The sequence below is a fragment of the Martes martes genome (genome assembly GCF_963455335.1).
Source record: "Martes martes genome assembly, chromosome: 8".
In the NCBI taxonomy this organism is placed as follows: Eukaryota; Metazoa; Chordata; class Mammalia; order Carnivora; family Mustelidae; genus Martes; species Martes martes.
In genome coordinates, this window is record NC_137895.1 from 27,212,103 (window position 1) to 27,228,716 (window position 16,614).

General features: G+C 43.1%; 1 long non-coding RNA gene across 1 annotated transcript in view; it reads left to right on the top strand.

The window, feature by feature from the left end:
- Positions 1-16,614, top strand: part of LOC308346873 — a 217,283-nt gene that overhangs the window by 124,746 nt on the left and 75,923 nt on the right. Inside the window, exon 3 of the long non-coding RNA XR_013967206.1 lies at positions 14,151-14,207. This is a non-coding gene — a long non-coding RNA (uncharacterized lncRNA). The remainder of the gene's footprint in view (positions 1-14,150; positions 14,208-16,614) is intronic.

Genomic DNA, 16,614 nt, shown 5'->3' on the forward strand with positions numbered 1-16,614 from the left:
TGTCATGAGGATTAGTTTAGACAATATATATTAAGTGCCTCATGTAGTATGGGCCCACCAGGTGCTCCCCAACAGGTGTTAGAATCATGGAAATACAGAGCTTAGTCTGGCTGCCGGTCCTGCTGTCTATAACTATTAGTTCTGGTAATTTATTTCTCTCATTTAAAGACTATGAAAATCATTTCAAAAGCTGCCCTACTTTTCCTTTGAACATCAGACACATTTTCTTAAAGGTCCCCTTTCTTTTTCTACTGGCTGGGTAACATTTTTTTTTTTTATTGGTTGGGGACATTCTCTGGAGCCATCAGCCATTTCACAGGTTGGAGACGTGGTGACAGCCAAGCAAATGGTGGAGATCATCTTGAGTTCACCACTGGTCCAGTGCCAGGGGATTGGGTTACTGGGATATGGGCACCCCCATATATCCAATGCCTTTCAGGATATTAAGTGTCGTGTAAACATAGCTCCTTCCTTGGTGCCCCATGAGTGTCATCACCTGTCAGAAAGCAGTGCCCCAGGCTGTTTACTTGATGTGGAGACAAGGCACCGCATCTTCCTGGACCTTTCAACTTCTTAAGTTCTGATCCTGGACAGCAGTGATGCTGTAATATTTCTGATTACCAAAGGTTGCTGATGGGAGAATGTGGGATTGTTTGCAAGGGTTTGGGGTCTGAATGTCCAGATTGCCAAGAGGATAGAGCCTGATGGTCTGGTCTTCCGTGCAACGTCTGCTGTGTGTATGGGGAGAGCTACCCTCCATGCTAGTGTCTGCTCCAAAAACAAACTTAGAAGATGGATGCTAGGCAGACATCGCTACCCCTCACTCCAAAGATGAGAACACTGAAGTCAAGGGTTAGGCCCAAGGTCACCCTACAATGTCTTACTGGAGGCAAAAATGGAATCTGAGTCTCAACTCGGGAGCTAGCTCTCAGTGCTGTTGCAGCATGCCATGGCCCAAGTCCCGTGGGGAGGCCTTTCACCCTGAGAGCCAAGTTCTGGGTTTAGGTTACACCTTTCTGTTCTTTAACTTGGCCTTCCACTGCTGGGTCAGAGCAGCTCTTTGCTCTGACCAGTTGGGTTTTTTTTCTTAGACTGAAGAGACTCAGCATGCTTCCCGGTCCTCCCTCCAGCGGGAAAGGGAGGGACCTAAGACCAACGTGTGGATCACACTCCGCTCAAGACTGTGAGAGTAGGGAATTGGAGTCTTTATCTTTTTTTTTTTTTTAAAGATTTTATTTATTTATTTGACAGAGAGAGAGAGATTACAAGTAGGCAGAGAGGCAGGCAGAGAGAGAGAGGGGGAAGCAGGCTCCCCGCTGAGCAGAGAGCCGGATGCGGGGCTCAATCCCAGGACCCTGGGATCATGACCTGAACCGAAGGCAGAGGCTTTAACCCACTGAACCATCCAGGCGCCCCTGGAGTCTTTATCTTTTAACCTTGTCAAACAGACCTGGTCTTCAATGCATGATTTGTAATAATGGAGGTGATTCAGACAACCATTCCCTGTCAGGGGCCCTGCTGGGGAGGCAGCAAGAGGCTAGGACCTAAACTTTGAGGGCACAGTGTACTGACTTGAATCCCGACTCTGTTGTTTTCTGGTTGTATGACCTTTGGCAAGCACCTTAACCTCTCTGTAGCTCAACTTTCTGGTATGTAAACTGGGTAAAAAGAATTCCTTAGGATGACATCATTTTTGCAAAGTCCCTGTTACATAAAGAATATTCAGGAAATATTGGCTTCGTCACTCCTTCTCACCCCACACACATGTTAAATACAGCAGTCATATTTTGAAGATCACATTAAAAGAATAAATGTTATGCCTAGGAAGCTAAGTGACTCAATAGCTAGCAAAACTTAGGTCTTTGAGGTTAGTAGCTTTGCCACAAACCAAATATAGATTTCCTGTTAATGGCCTTTAAATATATTAATGAGAGACTGTTCGTGCAGCTTGGATGTAAGTACAGTACCATATTTTCTACCCCTGGTGTCCTCAAGGAAGTGCTGAGACAAATACATCCCCATAAGGTGTGTATTGTGAATGGATGGAACTGTATTCTTCTTACACTGCTACGGTATTTGATCCAAAGGTTGTGGGGGGGGAACCTCTTTATATGAAAACTTGATGTATGCCACATCCTGCAGTTTTAATTAGTAATAACTTAAAGTGAAGTGCAGCTTTTTACATAAGAGTTGTATGGTAAAGGATGTAGCAGTTTAAAAATAATTAACCACGGGATAGATTTTTACTCATAAATGTAATCAGTTTGAAATGATGACTGCCAGTATTTTTTAAAATATTTGAGATCATTGCCATTCACTGCATTTCTCTTTGTTTTCCTCCCCAAATCAAAAAGCAGATCTGTTCTCCGCACTTTATGGGCCACTATATAAATTGACTTAAAATCCCTCTATTTGTAGTACACTTAGGTTGGCGGTGGGAAGAGGAGCAGATACAAAGCTATGTGGCACAGTCTTGCCCTCAGTTTACACCCTGGTCAATCTTCAGATGGGTAATATCCCAAATAAAGCCAGTCAGAGTATCCAAAAGAAAGTAGGCTACTCTCTCTCTGTTTCCATCTGTCTGAACGAGAAGCCAGCTAATGTTCAACCTAAAATTGAATTCCAGATTATTGGAAATAACTAGTTTTTTCCCTCCTGAAAGTCAGAAATCAGAGTGTTAATCAGTATTATTTTTAGAGTTGTATATTAAGAAAAAGTAGTTTAAATTCTTAATCATTATATCTACATATGTAGATCTCAAGTAGAAAACCGAGTGACGGCATCAGGGAAATAAAAATCAAAACCACAATGAGATACCACCTCACACCAGTCAGAAGGGCTAAAATTAACAAGTCAAGAAATGACAGATGCTGGCGAGGATGTGGAGAGAGGGGAACCCTCCTACACTGCTGGTGGGAATGCAAGCTGGTGCAACCACTCTGGAAAACAGTGTGGAGGTTCCTCAAAAAACTGAAAATAGAGCTACCCTACGACCCAGCAATTGCACTACTGGGTATATATCCTAAAGATACAAACGTGGTGCTCCGAAGGGGCACGTGCACCCGAATGTTTATAGCAGCAATGTCCACAATAGCCAAACTGTGGAAAGAGCCTAGATGTCCATCAACAGATGAATGGATAAAGAAGAGGTGGTATATATACACAATGGAATACTATGCAGCCATCAAAAGACATGAAATCTTGCCATTTGCGACGACGTGGATGGAACTAGAGGGTATCATGCTTAGCAAAATAAGTCAATCGGAGAAAGACAACTATCATATGATCTCTTTGATATGAGGAAGTGGAGAAGCAATGCGGGGGGGGTGTTGGGGGGAGGTAGGAAAAGAAAAAATGAAAAGATGGGATTGGGAGGGAGACAAACCATAAAAGACTCAATCTCAAGAAACAGACTGAGGGTTGCGGGGGGGGGAGGGGGGACGGGAGAGGGTGGTGGGGAAATGGACATTGGGGAGGGTATGGGCTATGATGAGTGCTGTGAAATGTGTAAACCTGATGATTCACAGACCTGTACCCCTGGGGATAAAAATACATTATATGTTTATTAAAATAAAAAAATTAAAAAAAAAAAAGAAAACCGAGTGAATTTTCACATCTTTATCTACTGGAAAAGTAAGGCTACCCTTGTGGGCTGTGACATTCCCAGTTCTCATCAGTGTACTGGAAGGCGCAATGCCCTTTTAGTTTTGGATGTGGAAGGTGATTATGTGCCCATCAACAGTGTTAATGGGTATATTAAACACCACTGAGGTATATACAGGTAACAGGTATTCCTTCCAGCCATGCTTCCCAGCTATGTTAATAAAATATTTCATAAAATAGGAAAAGGATATTCCTAATGTGCTAGCAACAGAACATGAACTCTAAACTGTACTTCTTTTATTTATTGACTTATTCACTCATTCAGCCAAGACGTATGTTATACTCACTGTATTCCCAGCCCTATACTACATGATGAACTTCGGAGATGATGTGGTAGATGAACAGGTTAAGCAAGAGTCTTTGCCCTGTGTTCCATAGATTTTCAGTGGGTCTGAGGTTAGATTTTAGGGGATCAAGAAATCCCTTGAAATTAAATCAATCATTGGTCTAAATTCTTGTAGATAAATTTTTCTGAGAAAAGGACCTATATCTTTCATCAGATTATCAAAAGGATCAAGATCCCAGAAGGTAAAGGAGCTACTGGCCCAGAAAGGAAGAAAACCCAACCCTGGCTTGAACAGACTGCCATTGGCTTTATAACCCTGGCCAGAGCCCAGGTGGGAGGTCTCCCACGTTCCCTACTCCCGTGCTTCACCATCAGTGTCTCCACTTCTGAGTCTCTCACTTCTTGCTCATAAGTTCCTTTTTCCTTATATCTTCACTTTGAATTCCTGATAAGGGCTATTTGATCAGCTCTGTAAACCCCATCATTTCTGATGGGGCCAGGCCTTCTTGCCAGAACATTTCAAAGGTTTTTGGCCGCCCATTGACTGCTTTTGGGTCAAGCACCAATTCAGCTCTCATCAGTTATGCCAGGTTGAGGGGAGGTGTCACTGGGAACAGATCGTGGCCACTGGTCTAGAAGGCCTTGTCTAGGAATCCTCCTGGGAGAGACTGTTGATTAGAGTGTTTCCTGAGAAGTTAGATGCTGGTATGACAGTCCCTGTTCTCCAGTATGGATGGATGGATTTAGGGAGATAAGTTGGACCAACCTGTCCACTAACTTACCAGATCCCTCTTGGAATAGGTTAGTCAGATGACTGGTTGTATTTAGCAACCATTGTTTGGCCATAGGATACAAGAAAGCTAATTGTCCCATGGGTAATTAGAACCAAAAAACTATGGCCTTATTAGTCTTAGCTCAACCCAACTAACTAGTAATAGTGATTGTGAGAAGCACAGACACGAGCACAAAGTGTCTTTATTTCTGGTCCACCATAAACTCTTACTTGTCCCAAGTCAGGTACCAGGGATGTAAAGACAAGTAAGACTTGCAACCTGTCCTTGACGAGATCACATAGGAATAGAAGTTATATTGTTTGATATAAAGACCTGAATTGAAATGGCAATTGGCTGGGAGCTAAGAGGCCCGAATTCTGGTGACGGCTCTGCCATATATTGGTTTTGTAAGCTTGGCTCCATTATTTGGAGGCTCTGAACCATATTTATTTTAAAATGGAGAAAATAAAACTCACTCTGCTTGGCTCTGTGGTTGTCATAGGGACTAAATAAGATAATACATGTGAAAATACTTTATTTTAAATTGCTAAGGCAAAACAAGGCTTTAAAAAATTATTGCTTTAGTTTTGGGTATTATTGGCAGAACCAAACCATTCATTACTGGCGCCATGCTTGTTCCTATCATTAAATACATTCTTTGTCCTCTCAAGGTCTTTGCGAATAAGTTTAAAAGAAATCTGATCACGTTGGAAACATGTGTATTTTAGTGGTATGCATTTGGTTTCAAAGAACATCTGATAAAGGCTTTAAAAGTTTAAAAGTACAAACTGAATATTAAAAGCACCAGTTAAAAGTTAATGAAGCAGGGCCTATCAGGTAAGAGAACTTATTTACTAAGGGTGAGATAGTGCCTCTGTCTTTTGTAAGAATTTTCTAGCTCTCAGAATTACGCTAGAAATTTCCAAACAGATTGATTGGTATAGTGCCTACAGCCTTCTTAAAGCTATACAAGACTTTCAACCAGGGGCACATAAAGTTTCAGATTGTTTATGATTTTAAGTGATTTATTGATGCCAAGTAAAGTACATGAACAAGAGTTCCTTTTCTGATTTTAGTGTGGCAGGAAGAGTTTATGAGTCTGGTCATTCACACACCAAAGAAACAAGGACTTTCTTTTGAGAAGTCTTTTGATTCTCTGCGTGTCTTTCGTACTGTCTGGGCCATTGAGGGCTTAAGCTGTTTATGTTCTTGAGTATTACTGACCTGACTCCAGGCTCCCCAGTAGGAGTGTAAGATCTTGGGGACTGGAACTCTATTATATTGCTAAAAGTACGTATACTACTATGATGAATATCACATTGAGAAAGTATCACATTGAGAGTATCACATTGAAAAAGCCATATTGAGGCAGAACACTAAACAGGTGATAGTTTCCCATTTTTTGCCCCTTCTGAGTTCCAGAATCTTGTTGAAAATAGTCAGGTATGGTTTGCTGGATCTGGTATCTGTAGGTAGCACTTAAAATGGTTCCTGAACTTCGGGGTTGATGAGGCCAACAAAAGGGTATGTTGAAAATGAGTAAGTCTGCCCATCAAAGTGAGGATCACATATAGTTTACTAATCATATTTGGAAGCAAGGAACTAAAAAATATCCATAGTGATGTTTCCCCCCAGTTACCCTTAACTAAGAAACTGGCAGGGACATCTGGGTGGCTCAGTTAAACATCTGCCTTTGGCTCAAGTCTCGGTCCCAGGGTCCTGGGATTGAGCTCTGCATCAGGCTTCTTGCTCAGTGGGGAGCCTGCTTCTCCCTCTGCCTGCAGCTCTCCCTGCTTGTGCTCTCTCTGCGCACCTCCCCCCCGACAAATAAATAAATAAAATCCTTAAAAAAAAATAAGAAAGAAACTGGCAGAAATGTTCAACCAACATTGTGATTTAAAAAGTTGGGCTCTGCAGTCAAGCAGGCTTGAGTTTGAAGTTTAGCTCCACCACTAATTAGCTGTGACCTTGGTCAGCTTGCTTAATTCTTCTAAGGCCGCTTTGCTGTTAGTAAAACGGGGATGATAATAATATGTCCTTGATAGGGGTTGTTGGGAAGATTATGAAGTGATAACTCGCTGAAGTACTCAGCAGAGTGCCCAGCACCGTGAGATGTGCTCAAGGTCTGGTAACCATTCCCGTTAGCTAAGGGATCAGCCTTCACCCTGCTCTAGGCTGCCGCCCATTGAATGGGCCCCTAATTGTCCTTATCTCCAGGGCTTTGTGCTGGGTCTTCCGCTCTCGCTGCTTGCTTTATTAGTCACTATGGATTGTACTTCTGTTTTTGAAAACCCTGGGAATGGCTGCGTAGTGCCGGTTCCTGTCTCTATGCTGAGGGTCAGGCCTGTCTCAGTTACTAGGATATGCGCAGGGTCAACCTGAGTGTTCAAGTCATAGGGATTGGAGGAGGGTTTAAGCCCCTGTAGGCCAAAAGGACTCACTTTCCCCCGGGAATGTGAAGTGAAAACAGATTTCCTGTCATCTCAGGGCTCATGACGCATAGCGCCATTAAACAGCCCAGCAGCAGAGGCTCTGGACATTCTAGTTTAATCACTTCATGCCCAAAGCCATATGGCAGAAGGCAGCTTAACTCTGGACATTGGAAGTGCTCCATTAAATGACTGCCTTTTAATTTAACAACCATTAGCAGTACATAGATGCTGACTTCAAGTATGGGCTGAAGGGTGAGGTTAAATCTGGAATGCTCTTTGAAGCTCTTTACTTGGGAGGTTAGTCTCCGCTTCGATTGACATCTTAGTGTGCTTTTCGGCATGAAGGATCACGGACTTCATAAAAACCGTGGTTTCTTATTGGGCTGGAGTACCAGTGCTGCAGCTAGATATCAGAACCCCACCGTGGGCCCTGAGGTTTATCCCTGACCTGGCTAGTTTGGCCAGGGAGAATGTTAAGAGGGAGAATGTGAATCATTCCAGGTAAGCTGATGATAGGTTGCTACAGCTCTGCTGTGGGAAAAGCCTAATTCTTGGGAATACAGTATCTTACCTACAGCTGCTGAACTAGAGGAAAATGGAACTCTCTTTCTATGAACGGACCGCCTGTTCTTTGCTGAGGTTCCAGACTTCTCCCGGCCTTCCCTCAGCAATCTTTCCCAGCACTTGGCACACTGAGGACTTCTAGATTCAGGTCAAGGAATCATAGTTACATCTTGTCCACTAGGTTAGTGTTACACATGTGTCAGCTCCTTAGAACCCTCCGGCATGGAGGAATGGTGACAGTCTCTGAGAATCTTAACATAGCTTAAATATTTCATGTAGTTTGTAATGTTGCCAGATGGTTCCAAACGGTCTCACTAAACAGAGTCTCTTGAGAGTGGGGACTGCCCTGTGTTTGTACCTGTGCCATCAAGCCAACGGCTGACTCATGTTTTATGAATGAGTGGGTGGATGGGTGAAGCATCTGGAATGGGCTAAGGGAGTTACCTTAGTTTACCTTTGATGGAAGAGGCAGTATGGAAACGAATGAGATGGCTTGCCAGAAGGACAATAAATACCAACCAAGCAACCTGGAGGATTAAGGGAAGGTGATGAGAAGACCGTGAAGCCAGCAATAAGAATACGAGTTTGGTAAAACAGAAACTCACAACTCAAGACTGAGACATAAAGTTCCCTTCTGAACAAAAAGTTAGGCCTATTCTTTGTATTAAAGAAATCCTCCAACATCACCGATGGTCCTTTCTCTAGTCAAAATCCTTCTATCTCTGTTTCAAAATAGTCCCTTTATTTCTATTCTGTATGTTAGCACATTTTAATCTTCTTTTGAAGGCAGTGGGCGAGAAAAATATTCTTTCCGGAGAAAAAGCACACACCTTTCCTCATTTGTTCCTTAAAAGCAGGATTTCCAAAGTCACATATCCAGACCACCCCATGATAGATTGCCCTGGAAGCAAGAGTGCCAATGAAGGAGTGAGGTGAATTCAGTCCTTGAGTCCCACAAGCTCTAAAGTTCCTATAAATATTTCACTACGCTCTAATAAAGTCCCTGTGTTTCCCTAGGATGGAGGATAGCATACATTTCCTCTTCGCTTTCAGCAGCTTCTCTAAGAACATAAGAGGAATTAAGCCTCAATACCTTGGTGGTGGCTGCTGAAGATTGAGTTTCAAACCATCAATTACTCCCAGCCCCACCTGACAAGTATTAAGTGAAACCATCATGCAAAGTTATAATTAGAGATTGAAAATGCTGACCAGGAAGCTCACAGGGCCTTTCAAAATGCTCCCAGGAGCTTGCCCAATTGCAAAAGGCTATTGGGTGAAGTAATTAAAGTCAACCTGGGATGGGGGGGACTCTAAGAATTTCAGAGGGGGAGAAGGGAGTAATTTTGATTAGAAGCTTGTCCCCTCAGCTTTTCCCTGAGACCGTCAATGAAAACTACTACAGCATCGGGTGAATGACATCCAGATTCTTTCTGGATCAGACCTTTAGGACGCAGAGCCAAGAAGCTGAAGTCCACCCAGTGCCCGTATGGGAATTGTTTCATGGTAAGAAAATTAGAGAGCAGGGCCCAAGCACATGCCTAAGTACTTGTGGAAAATGTGCTGCAACTTAACGAGATGGTATGGTTTTCATTTCTCTCACCCTGAATGAGAGGCCTGTGACTTTCAGCACATTAGGTCTCTAAGGTGACACCCAAAGGCTTATACAGGACCAGCTGTGTGCCAGGCACCACAATGGCATGGGGACACAAAGCCAGGCCTCGCCCTCAGGGTCTCACAATCTAATGGGAGGAAAAAGACACGGAAACAGGAAAGTGGGATGAATGTAACTTGATTGGGATCGGAGGAGAGGGGCAGGTAAAGGGAGGTAAAAAAGAGATGTTTCTGTGTAGAAAGCGGCTGGCTGTGTGGGGCATCCAAGGCAGGGAGCAGCCTAAGTCAGGAGTTCCTGATCTAGATGGTGAAGTTCAGCAGAGACTCAGTATGTGAAGACACTGAAAAGGAAAATGGCTTCGCTTTAGTTTTACTCCCTTTCCCTTTCCGTGGCGCCCTCTAGTGGTATTGGCAAAAAGCCAGGAAAGCTTAAATAATGGATTTCTAAAACGTACTTCTGCGGACCACAGTGACGGTGAACAATTGATATGACACCTCTCCAGGGCAATGCTGGAGGGGAGAAAAGCCAAAGCCAATGTAAAGCTCTTGACTTTACACCTTGGGGTTTACAGTGGAGAACAAACCGGCAACGGGATTTTCAAAACGTTCACTCTTTGATAGCAACACCATCAAAATGAGCCTGAAATAATGCACTAGTCACATGTAGCCCTTACCCTTCCTGCAAGAGGCCTAATTCTTCGTTTAGAGCACAGGGCCAGGATTTGGAGTGCTTGCTGTAGAGCTGTGTTGGGAAGAATGGTTGCACTCAATGGCGGAAGAGTGTAGTGATCCATTAATGATGTCTGCCCTGGTGTGGGAAGGGGTGGGTGGGAGTGCATGGCCTATGTCATTGCCAACCCTGGACTAGGGCATATTCTCAGGCATTTATGTCTGCCACGTAACCGTAGCTTATAAAGCTAAAATTCATTCAATTGTAACTCCTCTGGCAGGAGATAATCGTGGTTTTGGTGACATACATAGAGAATTTTCACAGACTTTACCAATACTTTTAACTATGACAGACACACTTTGGTAGATATTAATAGTCTTGGGTTTAGACAGATACACTCCACTGTGGAACAGAGATGATGTATTTGTATTGTTTGTATCCTAGAGTATGCATCTTTCAAGACCTTCATATTTCCTGTCTTCTGGTTTGATACTCAACAAATGCCATTCTCATGGCTAACCTGATTTCTTTCTTCTGGGAAATGAAGGATCCCGTTTAATTGAAACCAACATTATTGTTGCTGAAAAGCTATTTCTCCAGTGAGGATACTAATAGTATCTCTTTGATAGTAAGTTGGCTTTTGGGGTTATATGCCAATTTTTTTTAAATTTTTATTTATTTATGTGAGAGAGAGAGAGAGAACATAAGCAGGGGGAGCAGTAGAGGGAGGTGGAGAAGGAGGCTCCCTTCTCAGTGGAGGCTACCTGATGTGGGGCTTGATCCCATGACCCTGGGATTATGACCTGAGTGAAGGCAGGTACTTAACCAATGGAGCCACTCAGGCACTCCGTATGCTAATTCTTTTTAAGTGTAAATTGTAAAGGGGGTGATCGCTCTTGGGGATTTGGTTAATTAAGTTTGTCAGTTTGGTTACCCTATCAGGGGACGCCCACCCCAAGAATGCTTTCTCCCGCAGAGCTCTAACTTCAGCAGTACTAGGAGGCGGCTGGCTTGCTTTTGGTGATTGACAGTTGATCAGTGTTCTCAACAGCCTTGGTAACAAAGCTAGTCACTCCTGCTCTTAATAGTAGATGATCTTATAGTTGGTGGCAAAGATTATTTAGTTATGCTGATAATAATATGTCTTTTTTGATAGCATATTTTTTAGCTCATAAGCTCTTTGGGTTAAAGATGTGATTGCAGGACGAGTCAGATTTGGGACACAGCCAAGATTTTGTTATTATTGGATTTTAATAGCCCCTCAAAAACGTTTTCTTTCTTTCTTTCTTTCTTTCTTTCTTTCTTTCTTTCTTTTAAGATTTTATTTATTTGACAGAGACACAGCAAGAGAGGGAACAAAAGCAGGTGGAGTGGGAGAGGGAGAAGAAGGCTCCCTACTGAGCAGGGAGCCCGATGCGGGCCTTGATCCCAAGACCCTGGGATCATGAACTGAGCTGAAGGCAGACGCTTAACGACTGAGCCACTCAGGCGCCCCAAAAACATTTTCAATGAATAAATATCATTATGAATGTTAGAGCTTAATTATGTTCTGTTATTAGCAGCATAGTAAGTAAAAAGTATAAGACAAGTGGCCTCATATTGCAGAGAATTTAGTCTAATTGGGTACATAAAAGATGAAAATAATAATACAAGGTAGCATATGCTTTATTACATATATAATTAAATATATTTGTTGGCAATGCTCTTTCTGGCTTGCAAGAGCCAAGTGCTAAGTTTTCCAGAGTTTCATAAGCTGGCTACTAAACGCAGGCATTATTAAAAATTAAATTATATAACTTTAACAAAATTTATATAATTTAGAACAAAAGAAACTACATTAAAAACAAAGACAGTTAATCATCAAAACTCATCATTTCCTAATCATTTTCCTACATTTTACTATTAGCTCTACTGGTGAAGTTATGCCTGTTTCCTGCGTTTAGTGACATCACGTTGGTGGCTTGAAATCAGCCGTGATGGCCATGTTTACACCACCCAAACTGACAAAGTCAAAATGTCCTCCGTCTACCCACAGCCAGCTGTGAAACATTTTCCTGCGCGTCACTGTATATAAACACCGGGTAGGAAGAGCAGGACTGTCACCAGTCACTGAAGGGCAAGATCACCTCAGGGTGGGAGCCAGGGAAGTAAATATTTTAAGTTGGCTCTTAGTGGGTCAGGACCACCCTTGGGGACATTTAGAACCAGGACACATCACAGAATGCCCACATGTCCCCTAACGTTCCTAGACAGGGGAAATCAGGTTGACATGAATTTTAAAAGCCTCTTTGAAGGTGGAACAAAGTAAATTTTAAAAAGTAACAGTAAGCCTAGGGGGATGGGTCTGCGTGTGGGAGGGTGTGAGGTGCGGGAGCCCTCTTGCTCACTCGGGGTGGGGGTGGGGGGGTGGGGGGGTGGGTCATGAGACAGTTGAATAACGGGGATGACCAGCAAGGAGTTAAAGGCTTTTCTGTGCCAAAGGCCCAGGGACAAGGTGTTCCTTTGATCTTGCTGTGTAACTGTAAGAGAAAAAAAGAAATTGAAATTAAAGAAAAAAGGTAGGCTGATAGGGTGTGTTTAGGTGGTTCCTCGGAGTGGGGGAGGGACAGTCTTTGAACTAGCACCTGGATCATTGTTCTTTTCTGCTCCAAATCTTTGCATGCGCTTAAAAGCCTCTTAGGAGAGAACAGGGACAGTTATAGGTTTTTAATCAAAGGAACTTATTCTTGATGTGAAAAAAAAAAAAGGCTTAAGAAAAATAAAGAGCAATAATGACAGGAATAAGGTGACAATGGCAAGCATTAAGGGGTTTTGGAAAACTGGGGGGAAAAAAAAAGCTTAAACTTTAATAACTGGCCAGTGTTAGGCAGTAGTCAGTGTGAGGCAGAGCACTGGGAGGACCATCACGGAACGTAAGGAGGGGGAGACAGAGGGAGAAGAAGGCTCCAAGGGCACAGACAAGATCCCTGTGTCACTTGGGGCTGGAGCTGATGTCGAATGAGGAGAGGCTGTTGATTGCATGAGAATCTCAGCTGAAATACAGGTTATTTTGTCCATGCTGAAGATCCCATTTTCTTACAATTCAGCAGCTTGGAAATCAGGATGCATCAGACAATTGATGGTATCAAATTACTGTGGGTCAATGACAGACATGATGGTGGTTGTGGTACGTTTGGGAACTTGGCAAAGATGTTCATATCGTGGTCCTGTGTTGTTCAATAAGTACCTATTTGTAGCAAATAAATTTAACATAGGAAAACATGGTGGCATGCTTGAATTGGTGTTATTTTTACATTAAATGATGGTGTGTCTCATGATCAGGGGTACCTTACATTCAGTAAAAAACAGGTTAATTTATCTAAATTAACCTGTTTGTTGATCTGAGTCCCAATTAGGCAGTTTTCAGGCTTCTCATGGAACACCCCTGTTGAACCTGAAATGTGTGACTTAGATTGGTCAAAATGATCACCCAGAAGTCACTATTCTGTGTTCAGAATTGGGCCCACCATTTACTAAATTTGGCTGTTCATTTACAACGATGCATGTCCAAATGGGTCGTTATGGCTCAGGACTACTGGATACTAAATGTTATAATTACATGTAGATAGATGAGTTTCTGGGCTTTTTTCTTAGCATCAGAGAACTGAGCCACCATCCCATCTGTCTCCTTTGCGGCAGTGAGCTCCAGTCACTCGTATCAGACAGTGTCCTCCTCCAAGGTGTGCAGTTAGGAGAAATCACCTTCCTTTGGTACCTTCTCCAAAACGGCTCTGCAAGTGGAGAGAGTAGTATGCATAAAGGTCATCATCGGAAAGTGACAACTGTGTTTGGGGGATTGTGGGTCCATCGTTTGTCTGGAATGAATCCGGTCTGTGTGGGGGAAGCGTTACAGGTTAAGATGGTGAAGTAGGTTACTACTATGTATGGGGACAGGACAGAATCAAAGCACACAGGATGTGTGGACATTCACAGACAGATCAGCACACAGAGACTCTTTTGTCAAGTAGAATAAGCAGGCTAATGGAGGGAATAGGAAGCTGGCAGTGATGCAAAATTCTTGGCAGTCTCTGTCAAAAATGACGGCTTTATTCCACGTACAAAGTTTTGGGGCCTAATCCATCTCACAGCTGGTGGCCTGTTTTATTTTTCAGACAAGATTGGAGAGAGGCGGTGGGACGCCTGTCCCCGATGGCACAGCAGAGACGGAGGTAAGAAGAAGGGGATGCAGCTCATTTATTTCCCTTTCATTAAGCCCCTACAAAAATAAAGACCGAGGATTTAATTGCCCTGTTTGCTTCTATCTCTAGAAAAGCTGAAGTAGTAATTGCATTAACTTGTTACGAAGCTTTGCTCTTATGGGGTAATATAATTTTGACTACTGCTTCCTAATTATAGGGTTTTCATTATTCTGAAAATCCCATTCAGCATGTGTTCCATTTTCACGTTTGTGAAGTGCTTTGTGGGAAAAGGGGGGGCTGTGTCTTTGAAAACCCAAGCTGAGCTGAAGCTGTGTCTTGCCCCAAGCCATTACCTCCTGTGAAAAGCAGAGCACTACGGTGATTTTTATCCTCCTTTGATAAATAATACTGTCGGCAAAGACCATATGCTCTGTCACACACCAGAGTTGGTGGCTCTGCTCAGCAGCGGATAATCCCGTCAAGTCAGTGATGGTTTTTATTGGGTGGTGGTCATGGCGGAAGTAATGATAGTCATTAAAATCCTGCTGCAAATGGCCTGGGGCCTTCAGACCGCAGTTAACTCAGGGAATGTCAAGGACGGTTCACTCCAGAAAGCTGCCTGGAAGGAATTGCCCGTTACTCCCTGTTCTTCCTAAGGAGAGCTTTGTGTTTGAGGATTACAGAGCCAGCAGAAGGCTACCGCAGGCCTTGGGTCTTGACCATGTCCTGCCTCTCTCCTGTGGTGGTTTTGATACTTCCAGAAGATCTTCCTTAGGGGAGAATCAAAGTGGAATCATACAAAACCGAGTTCATTCATGGAAAGGTGGTGGGAAATACCCTTGGGATATCCCATTCCAATTCAACAAATACAAACTTTCCTAGAGCTGGATGGATACAGGACGCTAAAAGGTCTGAGGGATTTGGAGAATAGAATGATTCCGGTTCTATGGGAACCGTTCTCTGGGGAAGGAGGTCTCTATTCACAAGGAACTCTGTAAGGCAAGGCAACATGTGATACTATATATCCATTAAGAGAACTGGACTGGTGAGGGGCATGTAGACTGGTTCAGACTACAATGATTTGAGAAGATACCCCTGGGGCATAGGGGGAAAAGATGTGAGTTAAACTTCTCTGCAAATTCCACCAAGGTGACCTGAACAAATCAGTTAATCTCCCTGTCAGTTTTATCATCTTTAAAAAGGGAAGGGCTTTCTGAAAGATTCTTCATAGGGCAAAGAACACTCAATACACCTCACTTGAAAATCTGAGATTTTAACAAAGCCCTGAATTCTGGGTATGACCGGACAGGCAGAAGTGGGAGGAAAAGGAATTGCTGGTGGAGGGGACCCGGTGAATAAGGACCTGGTATTAGGAAAGTGCTTTCCTAGGTGGAGCACAGAGTTTGTGCTGGGTGTGTGGGGGTGTGTGTGTGTGTGTGTGTGTGTGTGTGTGTGTTTTCAGGGGCTATATATACGTGCTCTTCCTTTATCAAGATAATCTCCTTTCATTCTCTTCACTTGAAACAACCCTCTTAAAATATCAAGAAACGCCCAGACAGGGGCAGCAAGTTTCTTCTTAGAGTTCGGTTGCAGAAATAATTTGTGCAAAGAAGGGGAAATAGATAATTTTTAATTTCTTGACTCATAGAGTCATGTTTGAACTGAAAATTTGTAGCTGTTGCCTTAACTAAGGGAAGATGCTGTCTTTAGTAGATGGTTTGAAAGCCAACATACACGTCTTTATAGTCTGGTTCTAACTCACAGAATCCTATATGCAGGTGCACAAACACTGGCAAAAGACTATAGGAACACAGTAAGATTTATTTGATTTATTTATTTTATTTATTTGTGAGAGAGGGGAGGGGGTGCAGGGGGAGAGGGACATGCAGACTCCAAGCTGAGCACAGAGCCCACTACAGGGCTGGATTCACAACCCTGAGATCATGACCCTGGGATCAATCATGACCTGAACTGAAATCAAGAGTTGATGGCTTAACCAATGAAGCCAACCAAAGGCCCAGAAAACAGTAAGATTTAGTATAAAAATTGGACTAAATAGAATTTAGTTAATGATATTACCTTACACTTATTTCATGCTTTATAAAGTATTTCTTTCATTGCCTCATTTTATGTTCACCACTAACTGGGGCAGGGCATTTCCAATATTACTCTGTTCGTTTTCCAGGTGTGGAAACTGAGGGTCCAGGAGGTTATGTGACTTGCTGTAAATAGCTACACCCAACAAGTGCTAGAATTGAGCTTAAAAAGTCCCAAAGAGTCTTGCTCCAGGGTTCTTTCTAGCACGTTGTGTAGTCTTAAGAGGCTGCAGTCTGGGACGCTTGGGTGGCTCAGTGAGTTAAGAGCCCGACTCTTGATTTTGGCTCAGGTCATGACCTCGAGCCAGCTCCCCCCTCCTCCACCATTCTGTGCTGGGTGC